We start from the raw sequence: 18,706 nt of genomic DNA on the forward strand, positions 1-18,706 counted from the left end.
ATGATATGGATTAAAAACTCAAACCACATCAAGAAAGGAAGAGCATTAAAGTAAAATAACACTTTTAATTTTTCTTACTTTTAATTGATCTAACAGATAATTCAAAATAATAGCAACAACATATTCAATCGTTATACGGCTTATGTATAAATGAATGACAGCAGTGATACAAGGGACAAGAGAGGAACTAGAAATACTTTATTATAAAGTATTAGTACTACCTATAAATGTACACTACAAACTCTAGGGCAAACTCTTAAAAAAAGTTTAATTGGGGGCACCTGAGTGGCTCAGTCGGTTAAGCATCCGACTCTGGCTCAGGTCTCAATCTCGAGGTTCCTGAGTTTGGAGTCCACATGGGGCTGGCTCTCTGCTGTCATCACGGAGCCCGCTTTGGATCCTCTGTTTCCCTCTCTCCCCGCCCCTCCTATGCACTCTCTGGCGTGCATGCTCACACTCTCTCTTTCTCTCAAATAAATAAGCATTAAAAAATAATATAAGTTTAACTGATATGCTAAGGAGAGAAACTGGATCCATATACAATGCTTAATTAAAACCACAAAAGGCAGGAAAAAAAGCCAAAAAATAACAAAAAACAAGAGCTTATAATCACTTTAAACATCAACATTCTAAATATACCAATTAAAAGAGAGAGAGTATATCAAAAGACACGACTGTATGTTTACAAAAACCCCCTTCAAATTTTTTTAATTTCAGTATAATTAATGGACAGTGTTATAGTTTCAGGTGTATGATATAATGATTCAACAACAGTATGCATTATTTAGTGCTCATCCACTTTAAAATTTTAATAAAGATGCATAATGATTAAAAGTAAAGGGATGGAGAAAATTTTGCCATACTAACTAATCAAAAGGAAGTTGGACTAGCTACATTAATATCAAGACTGAATATTTCAGAGCAAGTAATCAGGGATAAAGACAGACTTACATGATGATAAAGGAGTCTCAATTCTCCAAGACGTAACCATCCTTAATGTGTATGCACCTAACAAAGAAGCATCAAAAACCAATAGAATTGCAAAGAGAAACAGATGAATCTACTACTATAGCTGGAGACTTCAGCACCCCTCTTTCAGGAACTGACAGATCCGGCAGGCAGAAAATCAGTAAGGACATAGTTGAAGTCAACAATGCAATCAAGAAACTGTATATAATGAACATATATAGACTAGTTCATCCAACAACAATAGCATACACATTCTTTTCTTTTTTTAATGTTTATTTTTGAGAGAGAGCAAGCAGGGGAGGGGCAGAGAGAGAGGAGATACAGAATCCATAGCTGGTAGCGTTCACATTCTTAAGTTCACATGGAACATTCACCAAGAGAGACCACATTCTGAGCCATAAGACACAACAACTTGAAGAACAGAAATCATACATTGTATGCTCTCAGACCACAATGGAATTAAACTAGAAATCATTACCAGAAAGATAGCTGGAAAATACCCAAATATTTGTGGAGATTAAACAACACACTTCTTTTAAAATTTTTTTAAATACTTATTTATTTTTGAGACAGAGAGAGAGAGAGAGAGAGAGAGAGAATGGGGGAGGGGCAGAGAGAGAGAGGGAGACAGAATCTGAAGCAGGCTCCAAGCTATGAGCTGTCAGCACAGAGCCCGATGTGAGGCTCGAACTCAAGAATCGCAAAATCATGACCTGAGCCAAAGTCGGATGCTCAGCCAACTGAGCCACCCAGGCACCCCTAAACAACACACTTCTAAATAATTCATGGGTCAAAGAAGAAATCTCAAGAGAAATTTTTAAATATTTTGCACTTAATGAAAATGAAAATACACCTTTATCAACATTTGTGGGGTGTACCAAAAGCAATGCTTAGAGGCAAATGTATAGCACCAAATGCATGTATTAGGTAAGAACAAAGATCTAATAGCAATAAGCTAAGCTTCCATCTTAGGCAATTAGAAAAAGAAAAGCAAATTAAAACCAAAGTTAACTGAAGAGAAGAAATAAAAATTAAAGCAGAAATCAACTGGTTCTTTGAAAAGATCAATAAAATCAATAAGCCTCTAGCCAGGCTAATGAAGAAAAAAAAAAAAAGACAAATTACTAATACCAGTAAGAGGGGCTATCGCTACAGATCCCATGAACATTAAAAGAACAAGGGATTGGGGCGCCTGGGTGGCGCAGTCGGTTAAGCGTCCGACTTCAGCCAGGTCACGATCTCGCGGTCCGTGAGTTCGAGCCCCGCGTCGGGCTCTGGGCTGATGGCTCAGAGCCTGGAGCCTGTTTCCGATTCTGTGTCTCCCTCTCTCTCTGCCCCTCCCCCATTCATGCTCTGTCTCTCTCTGTCCCAAAAATAAATAAACGTTGAAAAAAAAAAAAAAATTTAAAAAAAAAAAAAAAAAGAACAAGGGATTATGAACAACTCTATGCCCACAAATTTGATAACCTAGATGAAATGTACCAATTGCTTGAAAGATATAATCCTCAGGAACTCACACAAGCAGGAAATAGGTAATCTGAATAGGATTGTATCTATTTAAGAAATGGAATCAATAATAACCTTCAAAAACAGGAAACATACTAGGCCTAGATGGGTTCACTGGTAATTCTACCATACATTTAAGAAGTAATTCTATCAATTATAAGAGGTGCCTGGGTTGCTCCACTGGTGAGCATCCAACTCTTGATTTCAGCTCAGGTCATGATCTCATGGTTCGTGGGACAGAGCCCTGGGTTGGGTTCTCTGCACTGAGCACTGACAGCACAGAGCCTGCTTGGGATTCTCTCTCTCTCTCCCTCTCTCTGCTCCTTCCTCTCCCCCCACTCACAAGCATACCCTCTCTCTCAAAATAAATAAATTTAAAAAAAAAGAAGCAATTATACCAATTATACAATTTTCTACAAATTCTTCCAGAAGTTAGAAGCAGAGGAAATACTCCTTAGCTCATTCTGAGGCCAGCATTACCCTAACATTAAAACCAGACAAAGAAAAAAAAACCCACAGACTAAGATCTCTCATAAACATAGATGTAAAAATCTTACAAAATATTAGCAGATCTAATCCAACACTGTATAAAAAGAATTTCAGACCATGACCAAGTGGGATTTATCCTGAGTATACAAAACTGGCTCAACGTTCAAAAATCAATTAATGTAATCCGGCATATCAACAGACTAAAGAAGAAAAATCACATGATCTTATAAAAAGACACAGAAAAGGCATTTGACAAAACCCAATACCCATTCACAATAAAACTCAGGAAATGAGGAATAGAGGGAAACCTCCTCAGCTTTATTTAAAAAAAAAAAAATCTACAGCTAGCATCATACTTAAAGGTGGAAAACTGTTCTCTGATCAAGAACAAAGCAAGAAGTCCCCTTACCACAGCTTCTCAAAACTGTACTAGAATCCTAACTGATATGGTAAGACAAGAAGAAAAAAAAAGAAAGAAAGGGAAAGAAGAAATGAAACTCTTTGTTTTGCACAGGACATGATTGTAGAAAACCCAAATGAATCAACAATAACAAAAAAAAAAATTCCCCAGAACTAATAAGCAACTACAGCAAGAACGTAAGATACAAAGTTAGCATTCAAAAGTCAGCTGTAGAGCTCCTGCATGACTGGAGTCAGTTAAGCATCTGACTCTTGATTTCAGGTCATGCTCTCACAGTTCAGGAGATCAAGCCCTGAATCGGGCTCCATGTGCTGAAAACGAGGAGCCTCCTTGGGATTCTCTCTCTTCTTCTCTCTCTGTTGCTGCATGCATTCTTTCTCAAAATAAATAAGCTTAAAAAAAAAAAAAAAGTCAGTCTCTTTCCTATATACCAGCAATGAACAAATGGAATTTGCAATTAAAAACATAATACCATTAGAGGCGCCTGTGTGTCTCAGTTGGTTGAGCGGCTGACTCTTGACTTAGGCTCGGGTCATGAGTTCATGGTTTGTGGGATCAAACCCTGTATTGGGCCTGCACTGACAGCATGAGGCCTGCTTGGGATTCTCTCTCTCTCTCTCCTCTCTCTGACCCTCCCCCTCCCCCAAAATAAATAAATAAACATTTTTTTTAAAAACAAGAATACCATTAAAAAACACACACACAATACCATTTACATTAGCACCCAGCTCCAAAAAAAAAGAATTACATAAATATAAACCTAACAAAATATGTACAAGACCTATGTAAGGAAAACTATATAAAACTAATGGATTGGGGCGCCTAGTTGGCTCACTCGGTTAAGCGTCCGACTTCAGCTCAGGTCATGATCTCACGGTTTGTGAGTTCAAGTCCCGCGTTGGGCTCTGTGCTGACAGCTCGGGGCCTGGAACCTGCTTTGGATTCTGTGTCTCCCTCTCTTTCTGCCCCTCCCCCACTCATGCTCTGTCTCGCTCTGTCTCTCTCTCTCTCTCTCTCAATAATAAATGAACATTTTTAAAAAACTGATGAATCAAAGAAGAATTAAAAAAGAGATATTCCATGTTCATGGATAGGAAGACTCAATAATGTCCAAATGTCAATTCTTCCTAACTTGAAAGAGTAAATGTAATCCCAATCAAAACCTCATGCAAATTATTTTGTGGATATCAACAAACTGATTCTAAAATTTATATGGAAAGGCAAAAGATCCAGAACAGCCAACATATTGAAGAACAACAAAGTTGGGAGACTAACACTACCTGATCTCAAGACTTAACTATAAAACTGCAGTATTCAAGACAATGTTGTATTGGTAAAAGAATAGACAAATAAATCAAAAGAAGAGAAAAGAGAGCCCAGAAATAGATCCACATAAGCATAGTTAACTGATCTTTGACAAAGAAGCAAAAGCAATACAATGAAGCGAAGATGGTCTTTTCACCAGGTAGTACTGGCACAAATGAACACCCACATTCAAAACAACGAACCCAGACACAGACCTTAAACCCTTCAAAAATATTGGGGCACCTGGGTGGCGCAGTCGGTTAAGCGTCTGACTTCAGCCAGGTCACGATCTCGCGGTCCGGGAGTTCGAGCCCCGTGTCAGGCTCTGGGCTGATGGCTCAGAGCCTGGAGCCTGTTTCCGGTTCTGTGTCTCCCTCTCTCTCTGCCCCTCCCCCGTTCATGCTCTGTCTCTCTCTGTCCCCAAAATAAATAAATGTTGAAAAAAAAAAAAATACTAACTCAAACTGGGTCACACACCTAAATGTAAAACATAAAACTATAAAGTGCAGGGGCCCTGGGGTGGCTCAGTCAGTTGAGCATCTGTCCAACTCTTGATTTGGCTCAGGTCATGATCTCACTGTTAGTAAGTTCCATCCCTGCATCAGGCTCTGCACTGATAGCGTGGATCCTGCTTGGGATTCTTCCCCTCTCTGCCCCTCGCCCACTAAATAAAGAACAGACTTAACAAACTTTAAGTTAACAAACTTAAAAAGAAAAAACTATACAGTGCCCAGAAGGTAACAGACCAGAAAACTTAAGATGACCTTGGGTATGGTATGATGAGGACTTTTTAGATACAATACCAAAGGCATGATCCATAAAAGAAATAACTGGTAAGATGGACTTCATTAAAATTAAAAACTACTCTTCAGGGGCACCTGGGTGGCGCAGTCGGTTAAGCGTCTGACTTCAGCCAGGTCACGATCTCGCGGTCCGTGAGTTCGAGCCCCGCGTCGGGCTCTGGGCTGATGGCTCAGAGCCTGGAGCCTGTTTCCGATTCTGTGTCTCCCTCTCTCTCTCTGCCCCTCCCCCGTTCATGCTCTCTCTCTGTCCCAAAAAAAAATAAATAAATGTTGAAAAAAAAAAAAACTACTCTTCAAAAGACAATGTTAAGAGACTGAAAAGATAGGCTATACAGTGGGAAAAAATATCTGCAAAAGACATATCTGATAAAAGAGTGTAAACCTAAAATACAAAGAATCCTTAAAACTCAACAATAAGAAAATAACTTGATTAAAAAATGGCCAGAGAAGATATACAGGTGGCAAATAAGCATATGAAAAGATGCTCCACATCATGTCATCAGGGGAACACAAAACAATGAGATATCACTATACACCTTTCAGAATGGCCAAAATCTGAAACACCAACAATACCAAATGCTAGTGAGAATGTGGAACAATAGGAATTCCCAGTGCTAGTGGGAATCAAACTGATACAACTACTCTGGAAGACAGTTTGGTGGTTTCTTACAACTAAACAGTTTTACCCATATGATCCAGCAATAGCACTCCTTTGTATTTACCCAAAGGAGTAAAATCTGCATGTAGATATTTCTAGCACCTCTACTCATAACTGCCAATACTTGGAAGCAAACAAGATGTCCTTCAGTAGTGAGTGGATAACCTGTGGTATATCCAAATAATGGAATATTATTTGGCTAAAAAGAAATGAGCTATGGGGTGCCAACCACAGCATCCAACGTCGGCTCAGGTCATGATCTCATGGTTCGTGAGTTCGAGCCCTGCACTGGACTCTGCACTGACAGCGTGGAGCCTGCTTAAGATTCTCTTTCTCTCCCTCTCTCCCTCTGTCCCTCCCCTAGTTGCACACACTCGAGTGTACTCTCTCAAAATAAACTTTAAAAAATTTGAAAGAAAGAAAGAAGTTATCAAGCCATGAAAACACAAGGAGGCAGCTTAAAGGAAAAGCAGCCAATCTGAAAAGGCTACATACTATATGATTCCAACTACATGACATTCTGGTAAAGTCAAATTATGGAGACAATAAAAAGATCAGGAGAGAGAAACAGAGTGAATCTTCAGGGCAATAAAGCTACTCTGCATAATACTATACCAGTAAATACATCTCATTATAAATTTGTCCAAACTCAGAGAATGTACAACACCCAAGAATGAGCCATGTAAACTATGGACTCTGGGTGATAATGATGTGTCAATGTAGGTTCATCAGTTGTAATGAATGTGGATAATGAGGGAAGCTGTGCACATGTGGGGGCAGGAGGTATATGGGAAATCTCTACCTTCTGCTCAATTTTGCTGTGAACCTAAAAGTGCCCTTTAAAAAAAAAGGTAAGTTTAATAGACAACAAGCTTTATGGGAGGGCGGGGCGAGTGCTGAGAGGAGGCTGCAATTTTAAATAGCGCAATTAGGGTAAGCCTCAAGGTGGCGCCTACCCAGAGACTTGAAGGAAGCAAGGAAGAATGTTTAGGGAAGAACATTCCAGGCAAAGAGAAAACTGAAGACAAAGACTACAAAAAAAAGAGCATACTCAATGTATTCAAGGAATATGAACAGCGTGTCTGGGGCTGAGGGAACAAAAGGAGCGGATCAAGAGATGGGGTTGGAGAGGCAGTGGGGGCACCTTGCAGGCCCTGGGGAGGCCTCTGGGTTCTCATTTAAGAAATGGAGACCCATCCAAAGGTTCTGAGCAGAGCAGTAACATATTCTGACTTGGATTTAAAGGGATCGATCTGGACTATATGGTTTCACTTTATGTGGTTGAAAAAGAGGCAAAAACTAATCCATAGATAGAGTGGTTACCTCTGAGGAGACAGTGACTAAGAGGAGACTGCTGGGGATGTTCTATGGATGATAGATTCCTGCCATCAAGTTATAGAACTGAAGATCTGTACACCGTATGTTATACCTCAATAACAAAAAATAAAGATGGATGCCCTATAAAACAAGATATAGATGGACATGACTGCTGTGCTCAAAACAGACCACAGAGGATAAGAGTAAGAGCAAGAAGACCAAAAGGAGCCCAGTACAGTAATCCAATCAAAAGGTAATTGTGGCCTGGCCCAGGACAGTGGCCACGCACATGGAGTGGCCCAACTCTGGCCACTTGAAAGCAGAACCACAGCATTTGCTCTTGAATCGCATGTGAGGTGTGAGATAAAGGGATTAAAGAGGACTCCAAGGGTTTCAGTCCGAATTTGCAGCAGGATGGAATTGGTATCAGTTCAAACAGGGACGACTGGATGAGCAATCTGAGAAGGAAGATCAGGAGCTCGGTTTGGGACACACTATTTATGAGATGTGTATTAGTTATCCAAATGGGGATGTTAAGAGACTGTCTGAATATACAAGTCTGGAATTCAGGAGAGAGAATGGGCTGAACAGATAAATCTGTGAGTCAACAAAGAATGGATGGCTTAGAAAACCATGATCTGGATGAGACTGTCAAGGAAGTGAGTAAATACAAAGAAATCAAGAGGTCAAAGGTCTGAGCCCCAAGGTGGCCAATATTTTTTACTGGTGGAAATGCAGAGTAAACAGCAAAGGACACAAAGACAAAGTCAGCAAGGTAAAGGAAAACGGGGAGAATATAGTATGGCAGCCCAGCAAAGAAAGCCTTTCAAGGAGAAAGGAGTGCTCAGCTCTGTCAGGTGAAGCTGATGGCTCAAATAAAATGATGGCTGAGAAGAGACCAGCAAATTTCACAACATGGAAGTCACCCTGACAAGAGCAGCACTGTAAAGTGATGGAAGTGAAAGTTTTATTAGAGTTTGAGGGGCGCCTGGGTGGCTCAGTTGGTTGGCATCTGACTTCAGCTCAGGTCATGATCCCGCAGTCTGTGAGTTGGAGCACTGTGTTGGGTTCTGCTGACAGCTCAGAGCCTGGAGCCTGCTTCAGATCCTGTGTCTCCCTCTCTCTGCCCCTGCCCCACTCACACTCTGTCTCTTTCTCAATAATAAACATTTTTTTTCATTTTTTAAAAGAAAAAAAGAGTTTGAGAAAATAAGGTGATGAACTGGAGAGCACAAATATTAGATGACTTCTGAATTGTTAAAAAAAAAAAAACAGAGCAAATAGGTGGGGAGGCCACTGACAGAAAAAGTGGTATCAAAGTGTTTCTTTTTAAGACAGAAGAAAAAGCATGCTGGTATACTGGAATACGATCCAGGAAAAAAGGGAAATTTTGACAAATTATGAAAGGCAGAAACCTTCTGGAGCAATGAATATTCTTGGGTAAAGGAGAGAAAATGGGGCTCTAGCATAAAGTACAAGCAGCAGTGCTAGAGAACACAGTTCATGCATGGTGACAGACAGCAAGGCAGAGGAAGACAGGTGTGGTGGCAGGAGTCTAGTAAAGTTCTCTTTAGGTGGTTTTTGCATCTTCACTGAAATAGAAAGGTCATCCTCTTAAAGTGTCAGTGGGGGGTAAAGTATTATAGGTTTCAGATCTGGTCAGCCAGGTGAGTGGGAAATACAGAACAATCACCAGGCAACATTAAAGGCCCACTTAAAATTCATGGTTAGGATTTAAAGTGAAACCAATCAGCAAGGTTATATTTTTATAACCAGTCTTGTTCAGCTGACCAGATGAACGCACAGAGAAGACAGAGTTGCATTGAACCAGGTTGGAACTTGATGAATTCAACAAAGCAAGAGAAGGCCACAGGAATTACAGGCATGTATAAGGGAACTTAAGCTCATTCAGTAAAGAGGAATGAGAACATACAAAGAACAGTGAAAATGTAATAGAACCAAATAAATGGAAAGTACCAACAAGGACAGAAGGACTGCTGGAGTTAGGGTCCTAGTGGGAGTGAGCTTGAACGACAAGAGATGGTAATCAGAGGGGGATCTATCTCCAGGAACTGAAATTACCAAGGGGTTGCAGTAACTGATGTCAAAAACTAAGGTATGAATAAGTGGAGTACAGAATTTTTAGGGCAGTGAAACTACTCTATATGATACCACAGTGGTAGATACATGTCATTATACATTTGTCCAAACCCACTGAATGTATACCACCAAGAGTGAACCAGAACATAAACTACAGATTTGGGGCAATTATGGCGTGTGAATGGAGGTTCATCAGTTGTAACATATACCACTCTGGTGAGGGATGTTGATAATGGGAAAGGCGGGCAGGGAGTATATAAGGAATCTCTTCCCTTCCCCTTTCTTCTGTGAACCGAAAAATGCTCTAAAATAAAGATTTTATTAAATTAAAGATTTTATTTTTTACAGTAATCTCTACACCCTATGTGAGGCTTAAACTTGCAAGCCCGAGATCAAGAGTTGCACACTCCACCAACTGAGCCAGCCAGGTGCCCTAAGATAGTCTTAATAAAAAACAAAATAAAAAACCTGAAGTTTTTGGTCACAGATGAGCATGATTGTGCGAATGCTGGGGGCAGGATGGGGTTTTAAAAAGATCACTGGAGGGGCGCCTTGGTGGCTCAGTTGGTTGAGTGTCCGACTTCAGCTCAGGACATGATCTCACAGTTTATGAGTTCAAGCCCCGTGTCAGTCTCTGTGCTAACAGCTTGGAGCCTAGAGCCTGCTTCAGATTCTGTGCCTCCCTCTCTCTCTACTCACATTCTATTCTGTCTCTGTCTCTCTCAAAAATAAACAAACATTTGGGGCGCCTGGGTGGCGCAGTCGGTTAAGCGTCCGACTTCAGCCAGGTCACGATCTCGCGGTCCGTGAGCTCGAGCCCCGCGTCGGGCTCTGGGCTGATGGCTCGGAGCCTGGAGCCTGTTTCCGATTCTGTGTCTCCCTCTCTCTCTCTGCCCCTCCCCCGTTCATGCTCTGTCTCTCTCTGTCCCAAAAATAAATAAACGTTGAAAAAAAAATTTTTTTTTAAAATAAAATAAAAAAAATAAAAATAAAAATAAATAAATAAACAAACATTTAAAAAATTAAAAAAAAAAATCACTGGAAGAGAAAAATAACTGAGAGGCAAGGACCACAGAATTGTACATTGAAAGCACCACAAATTAACAGGACCAGAGGGGCGCCTGGGTGGCTCAGTTGGTTAAGCGGCCGACTTCGGCTCAGGTCATGATCTCGCAGTCCGTGAGTTCGAGCCCCACGTCGGGCTCTGTGCTTACAGCTCAGAGCCTAGAGCCTGTTTCAGATTCTGTGTCTCCCTCTCTCTGACCCTCCCCTGTTCATGCTCTGTCTCTCCCTGTCTCAAAAATAAATAAAACGTTAAAAAAAAAAAAATTTAACAGGACCACAGCTGGAAAAAGTGACATTAAACAAGAAGCTAAGGGGCGCCTGGGTGGCGCAGTCGGTTAAGCGTCCGACTTCAGCCAGGTCACGATCTCGCGGTCCGTGAGTTCGAGCCCCGCGTCGGGCTCTGGGCTGATGGCTCAGAGCCTGGAGCCTGTTTCCGATTCTGTGTCTCCCTCTCTCTCTGCCCCTCCCCCGTTCATGCTCTGTCTCTCTCTGTCCCAAAAATAAATAAACATTGAAAAAAAAAATTAAAAAAAAAAAAAAAAAAAAACAAGAAGCTAAACCCACTGAGAAATCAGAGGCAATTTGGGGAACTGGGGGTGTAAGAAGGTGACAGCAGGACTAAGGGTGCTGGGTGTTATAGTCTGATGAGATTAGATTTAAAACTAGGGGGAAAGAGGGGATGAAAGTGGTCTGAGCCATAACAGAAAAACAGCTACCACTTGAAAGAGAATAATGGATTCATCAATGATCCCACAAGAAAACATAGGGCCAAAGGAAAGATTTGTGGAAATGACAAAAGCCACTTGTCTCCAACGCCAAGATCCCTTCCACTGACTGCATTGCAAGCCTACAGCCACCAGATGGAACCCATGCACCGCCCTTAAAAATACCAAGCCCTCTGAGGTTTGGGAAATAGTCTCCCTCTCTCAGCCTCTGAGATCCTACCCTCTCCCGGATTATTTCTCCACCACTTTGCTTCCCTGGATACATCCTTCTCTAACCTCTCATCTTTGCTTCTTTTGGTCTCCCATCCTTCTCTTCCCAGTTTATATGCTTTCTCATTCTCAAAAATGGAAGGGGAGGGGTACCTGTATGGCCCAGCTAGTTAAGCGGACTTCGACTCAAATCATGAGCTCAAGCTCCGCTTCGGGCTCGCTGCTGTCAGCACAGAGTCTGCTTCAAATCCTCTGCCCACCTACCTCTCTGCCCCTCCCCAGCTCATTCTCTCTCTTGCTCTCAAAATAAATAAATAAACTTAAAAAAAAAAAAAACTGGAAGGGAGAGAAAGATATCATATGTTTACACTCATATATGGATCTTGAGAGACTTAACAGAAGACCATGGGGGGAAGGGAAGGGGGAAAGAAAAGATACAGAGAGGAAGGGAGGCAAACCATAAGAGACTCTTAAATACAGAGAACAAACTGAGGGTTGATGGGGGGGTGGAGAGAGGGGAAAGTGGGTGATGGGCATTGAGGAGGGCACTTGTTGGGATGAGGACTGGGCATTGAAGCCAATTTGACAATAAATTATATTTTTAAAAAATGGAAGGGGGAAAAACCCTATATTTATATAAGAAAAAAAAACCTTTTCCCTTATTCCCATCCACTTTTCCTACTTCAAGTGCCATTTGTTTTTGGCCTTTTGCCTAGTGGTATGGTAAAAACAAACTAACCAACAAGCAAAACCCTTACCAATCTATACACAGGGTGAAGGAAATAGAGGGCTGAACTAAATACGGGCCATAAACCAATTTTAAAAGGATCTGTACTGGCACAGTAGTTACTGGAAAACAAATGATATATGATGTGTCCACAAAGTACTTTAAATCAGTTTATCCTTGTAAATATGCTAGAAAGCCATAAAGTTATACGCTTTAAAGAGATGAACTTTATGATATATAAATTAGATCTCAATAAAGCTGTTTAAAAAAAATCCCAGCTTACCCCAAACTGAAACATTCCCCTCAGCAACTCTTAGTTATACTAGTTTATACTATAGTTTTCATAAACAAATCCCATTTTCAGAAGAGAGAAATGTTAAACTCTAATATAGTCCCATCTATAAATTGTAATTCTGAACTAGCAGAATCCACAAATCCTACTGCTTATTCATTTGGCTTTTAGTGCCAATTTTATATGTTCTGTTCAAAACTCGATATGAACCAATCAGTACACCACTAGAAATGGAAAAGCTAAGCCCAGTAACTATACAGCACATACTTACTACAGGTGTGAAGAGAAGGAGTTTCACAAACCACTACTCAAAATCCTTTCAAAGTACTTACTGCTCTCAGGATAAAGACCAAAGTCCCCAAGAAGGCATGCAAAGCCCCAAAGGATCTGGCCCTGCCTACCTAGTCAACCTTGTCTTCAAACTCCATGTGGGCTCCACACTCTTGGAGCCCACAAACTTTGCACTCTATCATCTCCAGGCCTTTACTAGCTTGACTGGTAATCCTTCTCATTTCTCCAAATGCCACCTTAGACAATACCTCCTCCTGGAATCTTCTGCAGCAACTTCCTCCCCAAAATTGCAGGGCAAAGCAGGGCTTCTCCTTCTTGCTTTTACAGTGTGTGCTGTACTGGTCCATTCACAGCACACATCACACTGTATTCAAGTTGTATTTACCCATTTTGTTTCTCCAACTTGTTTCTTATTCACCACTGTATTCTCAGTACCCAGCAGGAAGCCTAGTACATTATTAATGCGTAAAATTTGATGAATGAATGGCTGAATGGCTGGAGCCATTATTAAATGGCTTATCGGCTCTTTGGCACTAACCATTAACACAAAACAATAAAAATGATGTCAACAAGCTACTCATGGATTACAAGGCTGAAAACAATTGGCAGATATGGCAGCACAGATACCTGGTCCTGTGTTGATGCCCTAAACGACCTCATCCCAAGCCCAGTGTCACCTGTAGAGTCTCAGTCCTGGTGCTTTTCCATTTGAACTTGCCCTTTTGGGCTTTCAGGTCTATACCAGATCTTTTTCCACTCCTTAGAGTGGGATTTCAGAGCCAAAATGTAGCTAAAAGATGATTCAGTCCACTGGTTTTCAATCTGGGCTCAGCAAATCCCCTCAGGGGTCATTCGGAGCAGGGGAGAGAACAGGGAGAAGGTTTGAGCAGACTGAGCTTCAGGCTCCTTCTCTCATTTTCATCAACCAACGCAACCGATTTCTAGCTTTTTAATATACTGGGTTTCCCCAATATGACAGTAAAGAAAGAACTCCACCACTTTTGTTTAAAATAAAACCACCTTAGGAGGCCTGGGTGGCTCAGTCAGTTAAGCGTCCAACTCCTGGTTTCCGCTCAGGTCATGATCTCGCAGTTGTGGGTGCAAGCCCCACATCAGGCTCCACCCTGATGGCAGGAAGCCTGCTTGGGATTCTCTCTCTCTCCCTCTCTCTCTGCCCCTTCCCTCCCTGCTTGTGCTCGTTCTCTCTCTCTCTCTCTCTCTCTCTCTCTCTCAGAATAAATAAACTTAAAAAAAAACTTACAAAATAAGACCACCTATTTGGCCCAATCCCCTTACTTTAAAAATGAAGAAACTGAGATTCAGAAGTAAATACTGTGGTTTCTCTAGCAACTCAGAAAAGGTAAGGACTTTAGTCTCTTGACTATCCAGAATTCTTCCCATTGTGTAGAAACACCTGCCTGGAAACTCTTAAGCATTTTTACAAAGTGAGGAGTTCTGATTATTCACAGACCAATAACAAAAAGGTACAGAGGACAACCACCAATGGAGCACTACTGTACTGTAGACAATATATTAAGTACTTAATTCACATGCTTTCTCTCGGAACCTCAGATCTACCCTTTACTTTTTCTTAAATCACCTAAGGCTTTCTCTTCCATACAAGTATGGTAATCCCCAGGGATGTAAAGGACTTAGCAGAATGCCTTGCCCATAAGTCACAACAAGCAGTAGCTATTACTATTATTCTATTCAGTCTCCACAAAAATGTTATGGGATAGGAACCTTTGAACTCCTAATGTCACACAGCTGGCAAGGAGGAAAGCCAGATGTTGAACCCAAGTCTACTTCCACAGTCCATATTATTTTGAGAATGTTACTCTGTTGGCCAAATCAATAATCTCTGTGCCCCAGCGCCCTCCTCTGAGCAAATGAACAAATACCAACCTCACCTACCACACAACAACAACAACAACAACAACAACAACAAGTCGGCTATAAAGGGCTCTGTAAACTCCTATGCATACCTAAGGTAAGTTTCACCAGGCAAAATCCTCCTAGAAATAGCCTCTCACTAAAATCAGCCCTTCTGCCCAGAGAAAACAAGAAATTTGATCAAAAATGGAGTTAGAGTGCCACTTTTCTCTAACCTTTTGGCCCTATGCATAGCCAGAGAAAGAAATGGCTTTGCTATCTCTAGGACCATCCAAAGGCGAGGGGCAGATGCCTCTCTTCCCAGTACCTCCCACATGCCCTAGTAACAGTATGTTTATCCAGATAAAATTCATTTGTAGACACCTACAGAACATCTATGATGCACCTAGCATTTTGCCAAGTGCTATACAGATTATCAAGACCTAACCCTTGCCTTTAAGTCATCAGAAAGAGAGAGCTAATTATAAAACAATAATGAAGAAGCCTCCCTGACAGTCACACACAATACAACACCCATCCTTTTGCTTCCAGTCCTCTTACCATACTTTTTTCACTTAGCACATTTTACCACTTGATGTATGTTGCACTGGAAGCTCAGAAGAAGTGACTACTTGTGCCCAAGGGTGGATTCTGGGGAAAAAAATTGTTGATATTAAACCTCAGGAATCATAGGAAAGGGAAAAGAGGCAAGGGTGGTCCCATCCTTTAATGCCAACTTGCCCTCCACACCAGTGTCTAGCTGAGTTCCCATTCACATGAGAAAGATACGGCATCAATTCTCTCTCATTCAGGGCTCCTTTCTGCCAAAGTTCTTGAACCCAGTTCCAAATGGCCCTATCTAGCATTTTGGAGGCTGGTTCTTCTTCCTGTCCCACTGGACCAGGAAAGTCTGAAATAGAACATAATCAAACTTGCCCTGCCCTTTCCCCCTAACATAGCTGTCATGATTCACACTTCCTGTTCCCAACAGTCATTGAAGATAGGGGGTCGACAAACTTTGTCTTTAGAGTTTGACAGTATGCATCATCATAAGCTAGGAGTAGAATTGCTGAATCAGTATGTGGTACACCTGAAACTAATATAACATTGCATGTTAATTATACTTCAATCTTGAAAAGTTTGATAGTATACATAGAAGTATACAACTTAGTTTAATAGTAAATAGTTCAGGCTTCAGAAGACCCAAGTTGGAGGTCTGTCCTTGTAGCATGAAACAACCGTACACAATGTATGAGCTGTGTTCCATCCAACTTTATTTACAAAAACAGGCAGTGGGCCCGTGGACCACCATTTGCCAACCCCTGATCAAAGGGAAAATGGGAAGACTATTTTTAAGCAGCCTTCTCCCAACCATTTCTAGTCACCTGTCTTAAGCCCTTAGACTATCCATGTCACACCACTTCCTCTTGAGCGCTTCTATTTCATTGCTGGGCCTAAATTATTTTTCCCAGCATCACAAATTCACGTCTTAGATATGCAAACTTCAAAAGTTAGTAGCCCAAGGAGCACAGAGAGAGATTATCTAGGTGGGAAAGGAGTCAAAGACCGTCTGTTCCCACCTCCTAGTCAATGCAGAAGGTACCTCACAAGTAGCCATTTAGCTCCTGTTCAAATACTTCTAAAGACGGGAAAGACACTCATTTCTTCCCAAGGCAACTCACTCCACCTCTGGACAGCTCCAAGACTTTTTCTTTTTTTTTTTTAAAGCACACTTAACCACTTGATTACTGTCTCTTTTTAGTAGAATTTAAGATCCATGAGGTCAGAAACATGGTTTTTCATATCTGTAGCTGTTTTTTACTGCTGTCTCTTCAGCACTTTGAACAGTTTCTGGTACATAAAGGGTATAAAATAATTATTTACAGAAAGCAAAGAAAGAAGGAGGGAGGAAGGGAAGAGAGGAGAGGAGGGGAGGGAGACAGAGGGAACAAAACATCACTGCATTTGGGGAACTTTAATGCAGCAGGACTGAGTGAAGAGGCACAAGGGGAGGAACAGAGCAGGTAAGGCCAGAGTGCAGACAGGGCGCAACATAGACACCCTTGAAATCTCACAGCAAGTGCACAGGCTGAGGTGGTGGTGTTTCAGGAACAAGTTTAGGATTGCCCTTTCACTCCTATCCTCTTCCTTCCAGCCTCCTCCACCCCATTCCCATAGTGAACATCTTTCACAGCAGGACCTGTTCTCTCAAGCTTTTTCAGACAGCCCCCCCCCCCACAACAATATGCACCCCCGTAAGCTTTGTAAATACTTCCATCACTGTACCCATGATACTTACTTGGTCATATAGCTGTATTCCTCTACTGGGCTCTAAGTTCGGAGAGCAGGGACTGTGTCATCTTTATTTTCCTGACGTGGGCACTGAATACTGTGATGGAGCAAGGCAGGAACCTTATAAATGTGTGGTAGATTAAATGAAGGTTAAGTCTGACTGTATCCTGTACTGACCAAACTACACCTAAGGAATTTTCAGATCTGGGTACCACATTCAAGAAAGCACTTAGCCTTTTCTCTCTCAAAAATGAATAGACATTAAAAAAAATTTTTTTTTTAAAAAGGCAGCCGGCAGGGGGAAGGGGAGCGCCTGGGTGGCTCAGTCGGTTAACCATCTGACTTTGGCTCAGGTCATGATCTCACAGTTCGTGGGTTCGAGCCCCACGCTGGGCTCTGTGCTGACAGTTCAGAGCCTGGAGCCTGCTTCAGATTCTGTGTCTCCCTCTCGCTTTACTCCTCCCCCACTCATGCTTTGTCTCTCTCTCAAAAATGAATAAACATTAAAAAAAAATTTTTTTTAAAAGAAAGTACTTAGCCTTTATGCCAAAGGTTGCAAGTGCAAATGCCAAAGAGATCAGGCCAATAATGTTAATGATGACAGGGGCCTGGTCACACAATAGCTAATGGGAGATCATGTTCTACTTTTATATGAATCTCTTATATGTAGCCAACTCATTCAAAAAGGAAATAAAACGGACGCCTGGGTGGCTCAGTTGGTTGAGCATCCGACTCTTGATTCCAGCTCAGGTCATGATCCCAGGGTGATGGGATTGAGCCCTGCTTCCAGCTCCATGCTGACAGTGTGGAACCTGCTTAAGATTCTCTCTCTCTCCCTCTCTCTCTCTCCCTCTGCCCCCCTCCCCTGCTCATCCTCTCTCTCTAAAAACAAATTAAATAAATAAAATAAATAAAGAAATAAATAAAAAGAACACCCTGTACAGACCCTCCAAAACATACTACATGCCTACAAGTGGACATGGGAAGCAAATTTGCAAGCTGCTTTGAACAAAGGGATTTAAGCAAGAGAGCAACACAATCAGAACTGCATTTGTGAAAGAACATTCTGACATGACAAACTAGGGAGCTATATTACAATAGTCAAGGCAAGAGATAGAATAGGGGCCTGAACTAAGACAGTAGCAATGGGGTAAAGGGGTGGGGGAGGATTTGAAAGATGACCTGGTTAATCCAGTTTTAATAATGAAGCTTAAGACTGCATGAGCTAATCTGGCAGTCACACTACCAGTGTGTAGTTTCCGTGATTTTTTTTTTTTAAATAAACTGCTATTAAATCTAATTTTAATAACTTAAGTATAGAACTTATTTTTTACATCTTTTGTAGGCAGTATGGTACAAAGATTAAAGATTACAGACACTGGAGCCAAACAAGTTCAAACCTTGATTTTGCCACTTACTAGCTATGTGTCCTTGGATAAGTTACCTGACTTCTCTACGCTTCAATACCGACCTTAAAGGGTTACTGTAAGTGTAAATGAGTTAATACGTGAAGTGCTTAGATTAGTACCCAGTTCATCTTAAGTGTTACGTAAGTTTTAGCTCAAATTATTTACTATTTTTCACACTTTAACTTGAAAGTTAGTTTCAATCAATAGTTTCAATTGTCTAAATATTTCTACACATTCCAGCTTAGAAACATTCAC

At 41.3% G+C, this 18,706-nt stretch overlaps 1 protein-coding gene across 10 annotated transcripts in view; it reads right to left on the reverse strand.

The window, feature by feature from the left end:
- LUZP1 (leucine zipper protein 1) overlaps positions 1-18,706 on the reverse strand; it is a 107,739-nt gene that overhangs the window by 15,453 nt on the left and 73,580 nt on the right. For 6 of the 10 annotated variants that reach the window (XM_045476085.1, XM_045476083.1, XM_045476076.1 and 3 more), the window contains exon 3: positions 17,050-17,139. The exons of 2 other annotated variants lie outside the window; for them this stretch is intronic. The gene's annotated coding sequence lies outside the window, so the exon portion shown is untranslated. Of the gene's footprint in view, positions 1-951; positions 1,009-17,049; positions 17,140-18,706 lie in introns of all 10 variants that reach the window. 2 more of the 10 variants (XM_045476080.1, XM_045476086.1) reach the window with 2 other exon arrangements.

The sequence above is a fragment of the Leopardus geoffroyi genome, chromosome C1 (assembly GCF_018350155.1).
Source record: "Leopardus geoffroyi isolate Oge1 chromosome C1, O.geoffroyi_Oge1_pat1.0, whole genome shotgun sequence".
Classification (NCBI taxonomy): domain Eukaryota; kingdom Metazoa; phylum Chordata; class Mammalia; order Carnivora; family Felidae; genus Leopardus; species Leopardus geoffroyi.